This window comes from Plecotus auritus (assembly GCF_963455305.1).
Source record: "Plecotus auritus genome assembly, chromosome: 10".
NCBI classification, from domain to species: domain Eukaryota; kingdom Metazoa; phylum Chordata; class Mammalia; order Chiroptera; family Vespertilionidae; genus Plecotus; species Plecotus auritus.
Window position 1 is genome coordinate 52,161,000 of NC_137785.1, and position 17,969 is coordinate 52,178,968.

The window sequence follows — 17,969 nt, forward strand, 5'->3', positions numbered from 1 at the left end:
ACCTGTGTTGGTCTTTGTGTCCATTTTTTTATGCCTAATGCTTCTTTCATTGCACTTAAGGTCACTACTATTGAGTCTCTAAAGAACAGCTATACGGCGACATTAGCGCTACACCGTTTTTGAGAACTTGCACTCTGTCTTACATTTTATTATTATGCAAAAACATGCAAAAGGGACATGATGTTCATTTCTAAAGAAAGCATATTCTGCATATTATCCAAATCTCTCCTTCCCATAAGGGACCTGGTCACAGAGATTCACAGAAGTATTAAAATCTTGCGGGAGCTGGGAATCTGAATAAGGAAATGAAAACTGCCAGGAAGCCAAGTTCATGGGCAAACATACAACACAGAGTGTGAGCCAATGATACTTACAGGGGTGGGACCTACCTTCCGCTGCGAGCTCTCTCTACAACCTGCTCTTTGTTTTCACAGTCAATGTGAACGCAGGGGAAATATCTCTGAGAAACGCGATCAGTTTGTTCGTACAGATGAAAGTAATCTAGACCGTTAGGAAGGGCATGGGGTTTTCTTGTTCTGAGATGTGGGGAAATGTCCTCCAGGGAACATTAAAACACACACACACACAAAAAACAAAAACAAAACAAAACAAAAAAAACAAAAACACTCTAGCCAGTTTGGCTCAGTGGATAGGGCATGAGCCCGTGGACTGAAGGGTCCTGGGTTCGATTCTGGTCAAGGGCATGTTCCTCCTTTGCAGGCTCATCCCCAGCCCCGGTCTGGGCATGTGCGGGAGGCAACCAATCGATGTGTCTCTCTCACATCACTGTTTCTCTCTCTGTCCCCATCCCTTCCACTCTCTCTAAAAATCAATGGGAAAATATCCTCAGGTGAAGATCAACAAAACAATCTAACAAAAGAAAATAAAAAATAAAAAAACAGCACTGGGTGAAAAAGTGAAGGTTCAAGAGAGAAGGATGTCTGTTTCTTATGGCGACCTCAGTGCAGGCGCAGAACCTGCCGTCAGGTTGATATGTTGCTTCGGCAATACCAAATTGAGGGGCCTGGAGAGGCATGAGCTTTGGACCCTCGGGTGTTTTTCCTGGCTTTTGAGTGCCCTCAGCTTCCCTGGTGTGTTCCTCGGCCCTCGTGTCCCCTTGTAACATGAAGGGATGAAGCAAACACAGCGTACCATCGGTGGCTTTGACTTACTAGCAGTGTCCACCCCATCCAGAGAGGCACAGGCATACAAGTTTTGTCATTTACAGTGTTGACGCTGCATTATCACCTTAAGCCTCTGAGAAAACCCCTCTCTGTTTAGATTGGTTTAAAGCTTTCTAGAAATGCCCAGAGGGATCACCGTTTTCTCTAATGTCGGTAGGTAGTAATTACTTTTTAAAGCACTGCCTCGTATATTGAACACACCCTACTTGAGTTAGCCATAATCCAGGACACTTTTTTTTATGAGCTGGATGCCTTCACTTAAATATTTATCAAGGAGACCCTGATTCTGAGGCTCCGCGGACTCCACTTTAAGGAGGAAAAAGACGTGAATGCACAGAGCTGCGGCTAAGACACATTTCAGGGGCGCTCCAGAAACAAAAGACTCATTTGCAAGGAGTTATGGAGGAGTAAGCAGACAGGCAGGAAAGCAGATGCTCCAGAGTAATGAGCTGTGGACTCCAGGCTGACGCGGGTACCAACCCAGTCAGAAGACATGCATGTGCTCGTTCACTCAATCATTATTAATTGAGCTGTTACTCCTTGCCAAGCATCCTTCTAGTGACTGGGGGACAGCAGTGAGCACAGCAGGCAAGACCCAGGAGCTCTTGGAGTTTTCTTTCTGCCGGCACCTGGAAGCACCTGCTGATGGAAGGATGAATTGGAATCTGCTGAGAGACCCGTAAAGGAAGGCATGGAGCCCGGCTGGTGTGGCTCAGTGGTTGAGTATCGACCTATGAACCAGGAGGTCATGGTTCGATTCCCAGGCAGGGCACGTGCCGGGGTTGTGGGCTCCATCCCCAGTGTGGGGCATGTAGGAGACAGCCTATCGATGATTCTGCCTCATTATTGATGTTTCTCTCTCTCTCTCTCTCTCTCTCCCTTCCTCTCTAAAATCAATAAAAATATTTTTTTTAAAAATAATTTAAAAAAATAAAGACATGGAGGTGAGGAAGATGAGGATGAGTGTCCATACTGAAGGTGAGAAAAAAGTGTCACAACATACCTTTCAATGAACATATGATTACATTTAAAACTGTAGCATAATCAATATGGAAAAAATCAATATTTTATGTCTATCAGTAAAATATTATTTTTTCATTTAATCAAAAGTATAGATATTTTTGCATTCAACATTATTTTGTACTAGTTTCAGGTGTACAGCATAGTGGTTAGACAATCATATATTTTTACAGTGTTCCCTGATTTTCCAGTATCCATCTGGGAATATCTGAAGAAACCCAAAACACCAATTCAAAAGAACAGGTGTACCCCGATGTTTATTACAGTGATATTTACAATATCCAAGATATGGAAGCAGCCCAAGTGCCCACCAATTAGACGCGTGGATAAAAAAGCTGTGGTATATGTATACGATGAAATATTACTTGGCTATAAAAAAAGAATGCTATCTTACTATTTACGACAGCATGCATGGATCTAGAGGATATTATGCTAAGCATATTTTTAAAGTTATAGAGTTATTATTATTAATAGTGTAATGAAATTACCAAAAATATTAAAATGTACACCAAGTAAAATTTTCTGTATGAGAAATCACTCAAACACGTCCCAGATTCAGGTTTACAGTTGGTTCCATAGAGGAAAAGTGCAGAATAGCTCTGTCCACATGAAGACCATGAGCCTGTCCATGAACATTTCAGAACTAAAAACCTATAACCCGAACTTACATGACTCCTGTTCAAACGCTGGGCATTATCTCACCATTTAAATTACTTAGTTTTCTTGTTTGTACTCAGATACTGGAAACTAAACAAACTACATAGGCATATTTTTGGCCAAGAAGCAAGCTTAATTCAGGAGGTTGACATCCCAGGAAATGTGAAACTATAAACTTAGATAGCAATCTGCTTTTTTAAAAAAAAATGTTTGCATGTAACTTTCCTAGAAAAGGGAAGAATAATCGTACAAAAGAGAACTTAAAATTTTAGCTGTGAAATATTAGCTGAGGTGGGCATAAATTTAGAAGCTTTAAATGTACAATGAAGTCATCTTTGTCTAAATCATGAAAAGAAGTAGAATTAATACAACCACAGGGAACTTGAGAAAAATTATAATTACTAAGAAAACAGCTTATAACTTGTTTTGACTTGGTTTTATTATTTAGCTCGTCATGTAATGTTTACCTTGCAAAGCCACAGACCAGGTCTTGGGGAAAAAAAAATATTAAAGAAAGATTTATTGTATTTGGATGCGATGAATATTTAAAACCACCCAGGACAACAGAACCCCTTAGGGAGAGGGTCTAATAAAGTTAAAAAAAATATTTGTTCCAGGCAGAACAATTTAAAATTACTCTCAGAAAGCCATCTCATCAGGCAAAGATTTAAACAAATGAAATTAGGCTAAAAAATGGATATTAGGGAAGTCCATCTGTTATCTCTTAATGAGGATGAAGATATTGTCTTTTATCCTCTTGTGTCAGAGTCACTTAACCAAGGCAAGATGCTCCACTGTGTGCGTTGCCCAAATGTTTCATTGGCAATAGATCTAGCTTGCCGTCACAGTCAACCAGCACATCTCAGTACAGGAGCTGGCGGTTCGAAGCCCACGTGCTAACAAGAGGTTGGGCCTAGCTAGTGTATCTCTGCTAAGTGTCTCTGCTCTAGCAACCCCATCCCCTGCAACTGTGGTGTAGGGCTGCTGTTTACCACGGTGGTGAAGGTTTAAGGTACATTTAGCTGACTAATTAAACACCAAAAAAGCAGAAGGGAAGCCCTGTGATGCATTTAATTCTCACACCACTCTGTGAAAGTAGGTACTATTATATATATATATTTCAGAGAGGAAAGGAGAGAGAGAGAAACATTAATGATGAGAGAGAATCATTCATCTGCTGCCTCCTGCACGTCCCCTACTGGAGAATCGAACCCACAACCCAGGCATGTGCCCTTGATTGGAATCGAACCCGGGACCCTCCAGTCCACAAGCCGATCCTCTATCCACTGAGTCAAACCGGTTAGGGTGGTACTGCTATTATATGCATTTTTCAGATGAGGGAACTCAGACACAGGCTAGGTAATTTACCCACATTGTTATAGAGAGCAAGAGTTGGGTTCGGGGTGCAGGATTGCTACCCATACTGATTTACTGCAGATTCCGTGCTCTTAGCTGCCTTCCACGGAAGAAACCTCTCTTATATCTTCTTCCCTTGCACTCTCCTGCTTCAAGTGAGTATCTGACACTGTCACATCCCTTCCAGAAGCAAGTGAAGGAAGCAGTTCTGTGCTAAGCAGAAGGCCGGGGGGCGAGGGGGGTGGGGGACGCGGGGGGGGCAGGATCAAGGGTGCCCTGGAGGAAAGAACAGACATGCATCAAATCTGGCTCTTCTCTTCTTCTTCTTCTTTTTTTTAATATATTTTATTGATATTTTACAGAGAGGAAGGAAGAGGGATAGAGAGTTAGAAACATCGATGAGAGAGAAACATCGATCAGCTGCCTCTTGCACACCCCCTACTGGGGATGTGCCCGCAACCAAGGTACATGCCCTTGACCGGAATCGAACCTGGGACCCTTGAGTCCGCAGGCCGACGCTCTATCCACTGAGCCAAACCGGTTTTGGCTGGCTCTTCTCTTCTGATGTTTGTGACCCAGGGTAGGGATATTGCCTAGTGGACAGAGCAGAGCTTTGGGACGGGTCAGGCTGGAATTCTGTTCTCATTTTAGAGACGAGGAAACTGAGCAACAGGGAAGAGAAAGCACAGGGTAGTGCATTGGAGGGGATATCATTTTTCAGTGAAGATCACAGAGATTCAAATCATCTGGCTGACTATCAAAAACCAACGCAAATGAGTTTCAGCTGTTCCCCGGGACCTACAGAAGAACAATCTCAAGGCAGGGATTCCAGAATCCACGGTTCACAGGTTCCTCCCACCTCCTCTCCACGCCCCACCCCCAGTCAGATGTACATTAGAACAACACTGGGAAGGAAGGCAGAGGTAAGGTGTTCTTTGCTATCTTTTTTATTTTTGTGATGCTTCTTGACGAGGCGATATTTCATGGAGCTGAGATTCAGGCTAAGACAGCACTTGGGATTCCTTTAGGTGGAGCAGGTGGTAAGACCTGCTAAGAGACAGCACCAGGAATCGCGAACACAGTCTTAGGAGACAGAAAGGATATGGGAGGAGGGCGAGTTGGGGAGTCAATTTGCCTAGAATAGAGTCTCTGCAGGGGCATTGTAGAGGCACTGAATGTCAATTCCGGGGTGTTCTTCCCAGAGAAATTGTGGGATGGAAGGTGGAGAAACCCACTGACACGGGTACCTGGGAGCAGGCAAATGGCGTTTACAGAAAGCACAGTACTCCTGGTTACCTGAAAGTGTCTTAAAGCAGGAAGCATATAATTCCCCATTCAATTAATCTCTTTCAGTTAGTGATAATGCATTGCTCTGGCCTACCACCGTGGGCTGCACACAACACTGCAAATGAAGCTATTCGCTAATGATGGTTAAATCTCCCCGGGAAAACACCAGTGTGATAGCACTTAAGGAATGTTTCTTCCTGGCAGAGGGCCCGGCTGCCAGAATAAATGCTTTGTCCAACCCAGGACACTTCGGAAAAGCACCTCTTTCTGGTTCACTCATTATTTAGAGAAATCTTAGGTTCTAGAGTTGGTCTCAGCCGTGTCTTGGCCATATAACCTTGGGCAGTCAATTTCTCCTTCCTTGCTCTGTTTTATCATCTGTGTAATGGGAATGATAATTGTTCCTTACAGTTTGGGTGTCGTGGGAATGAACAGTGATCGTGCTATATCCTTTAGCTCAAAATTCATTCATAACCTTTAGAAATTGATGAATAAATTGCGGATGTTCTTGTAAATACAGCCTTGACCCTGGGCTTCGACTAACAGCTTAGTTTAATACTATTAATCTGGTCTGTATTATAAGTTATCCCTTATTCTCTCCACAGCAAAATTGGTACTCGTGGCCCGTGTGTGACTGCTGGGTGCAGTTACGTTTCTTCATTGCGTAGCTGATATGTCTGTTCAATGACCTTCCTCTTGGCCTTGGTGCAGGCATGGTCAGTCTACCAGTGGAAAGGCCCTCAGATGAAGCAGGCACATTCTTGAAGAGCCTGATTAAGCTGAGGACTTTAAATTTTATATCAAGATCCTGTTTCTCTTTGTTGCCTATGGCATCATCAGGACTGGAGTTCCATTAAGATTAATTCCATTCCCCTGTGTAGGACTGAGTAGAAGCACATGAAGGGCACTGCTAGCTAACTCTCACAGAAGAGAAAGGGTCATAAGAGCTTGAGGCAGAGAGTGAGATTGAGGGCCAGGAGTGGTTAAGGGGCTCCCAAATATCAGAGAGGCTGTGGTAGTATGACTCATAGGACTTTCTTGGAAATATAGGCATGTGACAAGTTCCTATCAAGATTCCCCTACCGCTGAAACCAGTTTGGCTCAGTGGATAGAGCGTCAGCCTGCAGACCGAAGGGTCCCAGGTTCGATTCCGGTTGTGGGCATGTACCTTGGTTGTGGGCACATCCCCAGTAGGAGGTGTGCAGGAGGCAGCTGATCGATGTTTCTAACTCTCTATCCCTCTCCCTTCCTCTCTATAAAAAATCAATAAAATATATATTTAAAAAAAAAAAAAGAGTCCCCTACCTCAGGCAAGGAAAAGGTCAATATTTTTAACAATAAGGGATAGAATGAAGAGAAGTGGAGAGTAAAATATGGGGAAGTGAAAGGGAAGCTCCAAGTTCCTGACCAAAAGATCAGAATCCAGTGCACAGCTCCCCATTGTGAGGAATTAGAGCCAGTGCCATTCCAAGTCTAAGGAGATGACTCTGCAGGCCCCAGATGAACGTCATTCTGGGGGTGACCCATATGGGGGTTCTTGTAATCATGGTAGTGCCCACTTCCTGCACAGCTGCTCTAGTCCTTTATATCTTGGGGATTTCTTCCCTATTTTCTCTTCATTCTGCAACCATTCTACTAATATCCCCCCACAACCTGTCCATATTTTTTCTCTTTGCCCCCCTTTTGTTGTAATCTACTTAGAAAAAGCATGCGGATTTAGATTGGAGATACAGATTGTAACCAGGATTTCCTTTAGGACAGTGGTTGGCAAGCTCATTAGTCAACAGAGCCAAATACCAACAGTACAACAATTGAAATTTCTTTTGAGAGCCAAATTTTTTAAACTTAAACTTCTTCTAACGCCACTTCTTCAAAATAGACTTGCCCAGGCTGTGGTATTTTGTGGAAGAGCCACACTCAAGGGGCCAAAGAGCCGCATGTGGCTCGCGAGCCACAGTTTGCCGACCACGGCTTTAGGCTGTCACTATGACTAATAGCCCCTGGTTCTAACCGGAAAAAAACAGAAGGTAAGAGGCTTCTATCCCCACATCTTGCCTTGTTCTCTGTTTTTAAACCACTGTCCCCAAAACCTCAACAATAACTGTTATTCTAGATGACAGCAGACAAAGCATAGAAAGGAGGTAAGCAGCAAACAGTAATTCAGACTTCCCAGGTGTAAGTTGCAATAAACTGGCCACTCATAACAAATGTCCATCTCCAGGTTTGAGGGTACCAAATAAAGGGGGATGGGGTGGGGAAGGCTTTAGATATTTGAAAAGATTATAAAAATCAGCCCAGCTCTGGAGTGGCTCAGTGGTTGAGCGTCAGCCAATGAAACAGGAGGTCACGGTTCAATTCTTGGTCATGGCACATGCCCTGGTGTGGGCTTGATTCCCAGTGTGGGGTGTGCAGGAGGCAGCCGATCAATGATTCTCTCTTATCATTGATGTTTCTCTCTCTCCCTCTCTCCTCCTCCTCCTCCTCCTCCTCTCTGAAATCAATAAAATATATTTTTAAAAGATCAGATAATATTAGGTTGATTTATCCTCAGGCTTTTCTTTCTCTAGGGACAGAGAAATTATTATAAAGACTTAGGGGGTGGGAAATGCAGATGATCAGTCTGGAAGTCAGAGAGTAAGATAGAAGTTAAGTGAATGACTTAAGTAAGTCAGATTGCTTGGATTGAATCATTGCTTTTTCACTTATCCACACTCATTCCATTGATAAGTTGCTTAACTTCTCTCTGTGACTCATTTTCCTATCTGTAAAATGCAGATACTCCTTTAGAGCTATATGATGAAGAGTGAATCTACCTAAGTGCTAATATCATGCCTAATGTAGAGTAAATGTTTGATAATAAATCTAATGCAATATTAATAATTGTAACAATAATTATAAAGTAAACATTATTTTTTACCACTTTTATGTAAGTAAAGGAGATATGCCCCAAAGGGACTTCCTTGTCATCAGCAGGATCACCCAACTTCATTCTGAGGATCTCCCAAATGATGAGTTTGTTTAGGAAACATCATCTTCAGATTATTTTGGGAGTATGATTTTCTACGATGATACGTATCCAGTAGAATAGACTTCTTTCTTCTATTGGTCCTCACTATCCTGGCCACATTCACAATTTTCAAGAGCTCCCTTCTTACCCAAAGTCAAGGTCACAGGCACTGCTATCGCCACTCTCTCAGTAAGCAGCAGTGACTATTAGTTAAAAATAAAGCTATGAGTCAACATGTCACAGCCAGAATATTGGGTCCAACATATGCTGTATGTGTGACTTAAGTTATATAATCTCTAAATCTCAGTTGCTGTATTTGAAGTTGGTTGTGAGAGTTCAAAGAGATCATTGGGGCAGTGTACATGACACAGAGCCTGGCATATAGTAAGGAGTCAATAGTCCTTTCTCTTCCCCCGCCCCCCTCTCTGTCCTCCTCCAGGCCAAACCCGGTGTCGCCTCTCTCTCACATTCCCAGTTTTGTCCTACAGCTACACTTTCTATGTGTCATTCTTTTCCCACTATTTTTTCAGAAAGGGGACCGCAATAATCACATTATGCTCTGATTTGTATCATTTCCCTCATGTAGCATAACAAACCATGTCAACATGTAGTGGCTTAAAAAATAATAAACATGTCTTTCTCTTGGTTCTGTGAGGCAGCTGGGTTCACCTTGCTGGGAGCAGCCAAAGACTGCTGAGATGCACTTTCTAAGACTCCAATGATACCACGTTGGCTGTGTCAGATGACATTAACAAGACTAGGTTCAAGGAGTGGAGAAATAAACGTCACCTCTTGATGGGAGGAGTTGGAAATATTATGGCCACCCTTTTTTTTTAATTTATTTTAGACTGGGATGCTGACTCTCAGTTGCATGGCCAAGAAGTAAATAGCAATCTGTAGCCTACACATAGGTACCTCACAGCCATTCTCCCAGAATCTTCTTTTTAAGATGGTACATGTGCATCAGAATTCTATGCTTCAATACCTTACATGTTTGGAAAAAAGGACTATTTGCAATCTATCTAGCAGCCATCAGGTGGTTAACTATGGATTCTTTAGAATTTCAGATTAAGTAGCATTTTGTGTTACATTAAATCTACTAATTCACTTATAATGCCACAACAACTTCTGCTACGTAAGTATTAATGTAACCATTTCAACTTATTATTACTATTTCCTGATACCCATGCTGGGTCGGGTTCCTTTGATATATAGGTTCTCACAAACCCTTGTTCTTTCCTTTCAAATGACTGGTTGAGACTCGTAATAACCATTTATTTGCTTGTGATTTTGAAAATACATTTCTGCTTTTTAATAGTTGTATTACAATATAGCTGAGTGGATAAGAGAATGCATTTCTAAAGATTTCTAAGGGAGGAAAATAGGTAAAGTCTTTGCCTTTATGAAACATTTTATTATTGTTTTATTATTGATGATCCGTGTTTTATCCTGGGAGCCTAGCACAGTGCTTAGGGCTTCCAATAGAGTATATATTTGCTAAATGAATGAATGAATAAAGGATATAATGTATTAATACCAGTAAACAATACCCTGATGACTTCTGACTCCAAACAGACTCTGGTAGTTGATTGGTGGAAAGGGCCTTTGCTTTTATGCACACCACTCAGCTCTGCGTTAAAAGTCTCAGGCAGACAGGCACACGGGCATACAGCTCCCTGGTTTTAAGCCATTCTTTCCCAAGCGACTGAAGCTGGCACATAAAGGGCAGGAGTGACGGCCCTCTCCTTGTATGAGAATTGTGGGGCATTGACTGTGCTTACAGGGAAGGATTCCCATAGAATATTAACCAGTCTTGGGAGTCAGAGACCATGCGAAAGGTGTTGGTAGAAAGGAGCCTCAGGTCCCCTCTCTCTTTCCCCAAGGAGCCAGGCTTCTGATCAAAAACCTTTATTTTCTCCGCTTCTGCGAGCCTTGAGGCGAGCCCTGAATCATGCCAGCGCACACTTCATGACCCAACAAGCCCGTTTGTCATTTAATCTCCTCTGTATTGAACACGCGGAGGCAGGTTACAAAGCAGCAAAGCCCAAAGAATGAAAATGCAGCGTGTTTTCTGATTACAGGAATCCCTAATCCAAAGCTTAGAACTGGCGGCTCAAAATAGGTCCCAATTCCATCGTTATGCACCCCCACCCACCTGGCATGCCAGGGCCAGGTCAGGTGGCCCTCCAGCCAGGCGGTGGTTGAAATGTAAACTACGATAACTTGCTTCCATCTCACTTGTGGTGGCAGGGCGTTAGTTACTCTACACCCTAATGGATGATGCCCTTTATCATATTTCATACAACAGTGCCAGATGTGGGGACCATCAGTTCTTTCATCTACTAAAACAAAGATGCCAACGTTCAAGCTCACCAGATCGAGGAGGCTGAGTCTTGGATCGCATCCTAGGTTTGTCTGACTCTTCAGCTCCATTTCTGAACATTTAGCCTCTCTTCTCTTCCAAGTGAGGGTCGGCTTCCTATTGAGACATGCCCTGATTCACAAAAGGTGATCCATCACTTCCAAAGTTGACGTGTCGAAGGCATTTCTTCAACTAATGCTTTGGGGAAGTTCAAACACAATGAGTTATGATTGGTAGTCTTTTGTCCCCACGGAAGTCACTGAATGTGGTGAATGTGGTGAGGTCCAGATGGGGCAATTTATTTAAAATTTGCATCTGTGAATGACCTGTTCCAGAGGCATTTGGACTTGTGAGAACCTCCAGTTCCCTAAATTGAAAAGAAATGAAAGTCTAAATGGGGGGCTGATATTGAAGTTTGAATGTTCCTGCTCCCCACTGAGGTAATCCTGGGATGTATTGAGGTCTGCTCCACACACCCGCTGATATAATTTGACAGTGAATGCTTAATAGTAGCCTGGAGAAGGAAGACCTGGAATAAAACCATGGATGGCAAGTGTGGGAGGGAAAAGCTTCGAGTTTGTAGTCAAACATATATGAATCCAAGTCCAGATTCCATTAACAACTATCTGCTTGAAAATCAAGTTTCCTTGATCAATCTAATATATACTGAGTGGCCAGATTATTATGACCACCTGATGTTTGTAGGCAAATTAGCTATAATTTCATGCTGAAGTTGCTAGAGGGCCAGACCATTATAAATAAGGAAGCACGTTGTTTACCACGACAGTAGAAGTGATTTTTTTCTGGTGGGGGCAGCGTTATGGTTTGGGGCATGTTTTCCTGGCATGATTTGGGCCCTTTAATTGGTGTGGAACAACGTCTGAATAGCACAACATACCTAAGTATCGTTGCTGATCAAGTTCCTCCTATCACGTTGATGGCGTATCCCAATAGAGATGGCTTCTTCCAACAAGACAATGCGCCAGGCCACGGTGCTCATATTGTGCAGGAGTGGTTTCAAGAACATGAGGGAGACTTTACCTTGTTTAGGTGGCCCCCACAATCACCAGATCTCAATCCAACTGAGCATTTGTGGGATGAAGTTAAAAGAGCCATCAGGCAGCTGGTTCCACAACCATCAAATCTCACAGAACTCTACAGTGCTATTCAACAGGCATGGTGTCAAATTCCTCGCATTACCTTTCAACATCTCGTGGAGTCAATGCCAAGAAGAATCGCCACAGTATTGAAGGCAAAAGGTGGCCCAACGAAGTACTAATGGGGTGGTCATAATAATCTGGCCACTCAGTGTATATTTATTTATTACTTAAATGGAAACTATAATAATCCATAGGGAGCTAAAACTTACTTGGTTAATGCAGGGAATGTATACATGCACACATATAAATATATATATATATATATATATATATATATATATATACACACACACACACACACACACACACACACACACACAGGACATACATATGCATATATAAGATGCATATAGGTATATATTTTAATATATACTATAATTATACTAATATGATTACTACATTATCATTTATATCATATACCATTATTTTATTAGAATATAACATGATACATATAAATATATTCTCCATATCTGTTTTCAACAATGGTAATCATACCAAATTTTTGGACTGGACCCCGGATTCTTTGTCTGCCGGAATTGAAGAATGAATCCACGGACAGAAAGTGGTATAGCAAAGGTGGAGATTTATTGAAGAACAAGTACAGACTCCCACGTAGGGAGAGGGAAGAGTCCCACAGAATGGACTCCCACGTGGGGAGGGGGAAGAGTCCCCCTGGGTTCCCTTTCCCCATGGCTTATAAAGGCTGCAGATCCTGGTGCCTTGATATCCCCTCTGATTGGTCACTATTCCCTTAGATTGGTTACTATAGTAACTCCTGGGCTCAAAGGTTGAACCTCACATGTTCCATTTGAGGTTTTCCCCACTTCCTTCCCTATTGTTTTCCTATTCCCTTTGGGCTTTCTTTTCCTCCTTCTGAATGAAGGGCTTCCTTCTCTTTATTTTGTAAATATAACCTTTCTTGGCTATTTCCAGTTCCCTTGTCTTATGGAAATATACCTGTTGCTGCCTCCTTGTCTTTTGGAAATGTAACTGCACCTGACTTACTTGTGTTATGGAAATGTACCTTCTCCTAGTCCGTAGCCCCATGCTTTTTCTGGACCCCAATTCTAAAAAATCCCTATGTTCCCCCAAAATTCCTGCTTCATTAATAACGCTACAAGCCTCGTCATCTTTTTTTCAGATGGACTATGATGAGCTTGCTGTTTAAGAGACACTGACATTTAGAACCCCTCCCTTCTTGGCTTTATTTAACTGGTTTGTGTAACACAAACAAATAAACCACTCGAACACACTGTAAAGAAAATCTGCGGGGATTCTTTTCTGGCTCTGAAATAAGGCTTGTCATTAGATTGTGTATTAGGCACAGTACCCACATGTCCTTGCTCGCGCCTATTTGAGAATCTCTGGGTATAAAAATACCCACACTGAGCCAGCATTTGATTTCCTGCTGAACTGTTTTTCACATTTCCAATATAATTATGTAGCAGTTACAAAGGAAGCCTGAACTCCACAGAATACCATAGAAACCGACATTTGTTTATTCGAGAAGATATATAAAAAGCATCTAAGACAGAAACGGATGACTTCGCAGGGAACCTGATACCCAAAATAAATCTGAAACTCTCTGGATATGCATCAGAAGTGATTGAGTAGACATGGGTTTAAAAAGGCGGTTAGAGAGGCCGCTGGCATATAAATAGGAGACCTTTGTGAAGATGGGAAGTGCCGAATTAGGGGTCTTTATTTTGTCTTTGTTTTTGGAAGGAGTGATTTTGTCCCTGGTAGTGGTGTCCATCTTAAAGAAACTTAAGATCTAATACAGTCGTCACTACTGTACTAGTGTGAAGAACAAGTAATTGTTGATGGAACAAAGCATTAGTGAGTCCATCATTTCTGCACACCTCTCCTGGGCTCTCGGGTCACAGGTTGTGAAAGACCTGGCTCCAGGACTGGAGGACTACAGTCACGTTGCCCAATTAAAGGAGAAAGCCACCCAGTCAGGGTGCATGCGGGAGACAACCAATCAATGTGTCTCCCTCACAATGAAGTTTCTCTCTCTCTGTCGGTCTCTTCCCATCCCTTCCACTCTGTCTACAAATCAACAAGAAAAATATCCCTGGGTGAGGAATAACAAAAAAACAAAAAAACAAAAAAAAAAAAGGAAGGAAGGAAGAAAGAAGTTAAAAAAAGAAGGGAATTGATCTGAGTCTGTTTCAGTCGTGGTTATGGTAGCCTCCATTGTATGAACACCTATTTCCATGAGAACCTTTCTGTTGTGCTTTAGCAACATGCAGTAGACCAACAGGAACATATGAATGAGTGCCTGCGGTAATCTTCTGGTTTCAGAAAGGCCCAAGAAGCTCCCTGTTCTTTGAATAGCATGAGAATCATGAGTTAAGAAAGTTGCATGAATGCAAAAAGAGCTGTGGGCTCTTTGCTAACTCTCTGATGATCACTATTGTCTGCAAAACTGACTAACTGTCTGGCGTGACAATCAAGGAGATAAAATAAAGTGAAATTTGAGATCCTATCTAATTCCAGGAAGAATGCTTGTCACTGTCTGCCAACACTTGTCTCATTCAGTCCTCATAACAAGTTTGTAATGGACATATCCTGAGCGTAGTTTCAGAAATGTGTGAAGCAAGATTCGGGGAAATGAGGGGACAATATGTATAAGGTCAGAGATCTGATAAACTGAGGTTTGAATCCACCAGGTTAATGCCAAACCCTTAACTCTTTCTGCTGTTTGTTGCTTGTGTGACAGATGAGCAAAGAGGGCAAATATTATTTGAAAAACATGAATTTTTTTTAAATATATTTTATTGATTTTTTTACAGAGAGGAAGGGAAAAGGATAGAGAGCTAGAAACATCGATGAGAGAGAAACATCGATCAGCTGCCTCCTGCACACCTCCCACTGGGGATGTGCCCGCAACCAAGGTACATGCCCTTGACCGGAATCGAACCCGGGATCCTTCAGTCGGCAGGCCGACGCTCTATCCACTGAGCCAAACCGGTTTTGGCAAAACATGAATTTTTGTACAATTTTTTTCATGTGCCAGTAGTTGACAGACATTGTAATATATATATATATATATATATATATATATATATATATATATATGAAGAAAAAATCAGGGGGTTGAATTGTTTACAGTCTACTTGAGGTAAAAATAAATAATAGTAGAATAAGGTAACATGTTGATTTTATTCAGTGCAATAGGAACATCTGATATTAAGAGGCAAGGAATTGGGAATGATACATCAGTCCCTTTGGGAAATTTAGGCTCAATTCTTGGGCTGTCACATTTGTAACTCTGGACTTCTGGGTTTGCTTTAGGATGGGGGTGAGATGAGACAGCTCTCATTCATCTCTGGTTGATGGGTCTTCAGTGGCTGATTCAAAGCATGGTAATGAAGAGCACAGGTTTGGAGACAGACAGATATGGGACTGTGGACTGATTTTAGGCAAAGCAATCACCCTTCCTAAGCCTGGATTTTATCATTTGTAAGGTGTGGATAATGGTATCTTTCCCTATTGTTGTATACTGCACCTAACAGCAATTTTCAACCTTTTTCATCTCATCCCACAGTTAAACCAATTACTAAAATTTTGCAGCACACCAAAAAATATGTTCTGTTTTTTTGCCGATCTGACAAAAACGAAATAGGTATAATTTTGACTCATTCACACCGGTTGGCTGTTGTTGTGTTGGCTGTTGCCATGTTTTTATTTGACAATGTAAGGGGAAAGAGGTCTGCGCCCCTGACTAAAAAGTCAGGTATTGCATGTTTTAGAAATTCTTGCAGCACACCCGCTGAAAATCGCTGACCTAACACAGTGCCTAGTATTAAAATAAATATATAATGAAAAGAGACTGATTGGAATATATGGGGCAGGATTAGGGCAGCAAAAGGCTTTGATCCTTCAAGACAGCAAATTCAAAGTTTGGTCCAGAGAGACTTAAAGTCTTTGAGACTCTTTCATGGGTTCCATGGGGTCAAAATGTGTTGGTAATAATACTGAGGTGCTATTTTTCTTTGTGTGTGTGTGTGTGTGTGTGTGTGCTCTCACAGGTGAGAGTGGAGTTTTTCTAAGGTTACATAACGTGTTGATACCATTGCTCAATGGCTAATGGAATGTGTGCTAGTGTATTGTTATCTTTTAAGTAATTAATTGTCATTTCTAATTGATAAATATTGAAAGATATAACCCAGTTACAAAAGTTTTTGGAAATAAAATCTTTTGGGGTTTTTAATAATTTTTAAGTCTACTAAGAGACCCTGAGACCAAATTCTTTATAAAAATTATTGCCTTAGCCAAAACCGGTTTGGCTCAGTGGATAGAGCGTCGGCCTGTGGACTGAAGGGTCCCGGGTTCGATTCCGGTCAAGGGCATGTACCTTGGTTGCGGGCACATCCCCAGTGGGAGGTGTGCAGGAGGCAGCTGATCGATGTCTCTCTCTCATCGATGTTTCTAGCTCTCTATCCCTCTCCCTTCCTCTCTGTGAAATATCAATAAAATATATTTTAAAAAAAAATTATTGCCTTAGGAAGGCATTTATTTTCTCAATTATTTGGAAGTAATTAGTTGAGATATAGTAACTTTTTTATCACATCCATAAAACAATTTATCGCCCTAACCGGTTTGGCTCAGTGGATAGAACGTCGGCCTGCGGACTCAAGGGTCCCAGGTTTGATTCCGGTCAAGGGCATGTACTTTGGTTGCGGGCACATCCCCAGTGGGGGGTGTGCAGGAGGCAATTGATTGATGTTTCTAACTCTCTCTCCCTCTCCCTTCCTCTCTGTAAAAAAATCAATAAAATATATTTAAAAAAAAAATTATCACTTATAAAATGTATGGTGGATATTAAAAGAAGTAATACATATAACATCTTTAGCAGGAGTAATGGGATAGTATATATAGTAAGTATATAGTATATATATGCTAGGGGTTGTTAAGAACAGAGTAAAAACAAAGTTAGCCCCAATGGAAATATTTTGACATGATAATGTGCATTTTCAGAATCTCATCAAATAAGGTTGCTTTCTCAAGAGACAAAATTGTTTTAGGCCAGACCAAGACTTGCCTACTGCAAAATCCCTGGTATTACTCTTTCAGAGAGAGCGATGAGCAGGCATAGGGCACTGAGAGGGTCTCAGGATGCAGGCTGAGAGGACCCATCCAGTTACTGCCAGAGAGAGATGCTCTGCTGCTCGAAGGACCAAGCCAGATGCACTCTTCCAGGGACCAGCCCTGCCTCCAGGAATAGGCAGATTATCAGAGCATAAGGCCACCGAGATTTAATTACACATCTAACTCCCATTGCTCTCACTCCATATTTTTCAAGCCACTCTTTTGGGGATATTTCATTCCATTTTGGAAATAGCTGTAATCATTTTCATTTCCAACAACAGTGCAAAAGGGTGCCCTTTTCTCCACATCCTCTCCCACATTTGTTTGTTGATTTATTGGTGACAGCCATCTGACAGGTGAAAGGTGATATCTCACTGTGGTTTTCATTTGCATTTCTCTGATGATCAGTGATGCTGAGCATCTTTTCATATGTCTATGGGCCATCTGCATGTCCTCTTTGGAAAAGTGTCTATTTAGGTCCTTTGCCCATTTTTAAATTGGATTGCTTGTTTGTTTTTTTGGTGTTGAGTTGTATGAGTTCTTTACAGAGTGATGGTTGCCAGAGGGGAAGGGAGGTGGAGGACTTGGTGAAAGAGGTTAACGGTCTGAGAAGTACAGATTGGAAGTCACGGGGTGTAAATTACAGCACAGAAAATATACTCAATAATATTGCAATAATTTGTATGATGCCCGTTGGGTACTGGAAAAATCAGGGGGAACACTTTGTAAAGTATATGATTGGCTTACTACTATGCTATACAAGTAGGACAAATACAAAATAATATTGAATGTGAACTGTAATTTAATTTTTTAATAAAATAATTGAAAAAAGTAATAGC

At 41.7% G+C, this 17,969-nt stretch overlaps 1 protein-coding gene across 2 annotated transcripts in view; it reads left to right on the forward strand.

Moving 5' to 3' along the window:
• The window catches only part of CDH8 (cadherin 8), a 335,345-nt gene that overhangs the window by 231,329 nt on the left and 86,047 nt on the right, over positions 1–17,969 (forward strand). The window lies entirely within an intron of this gene.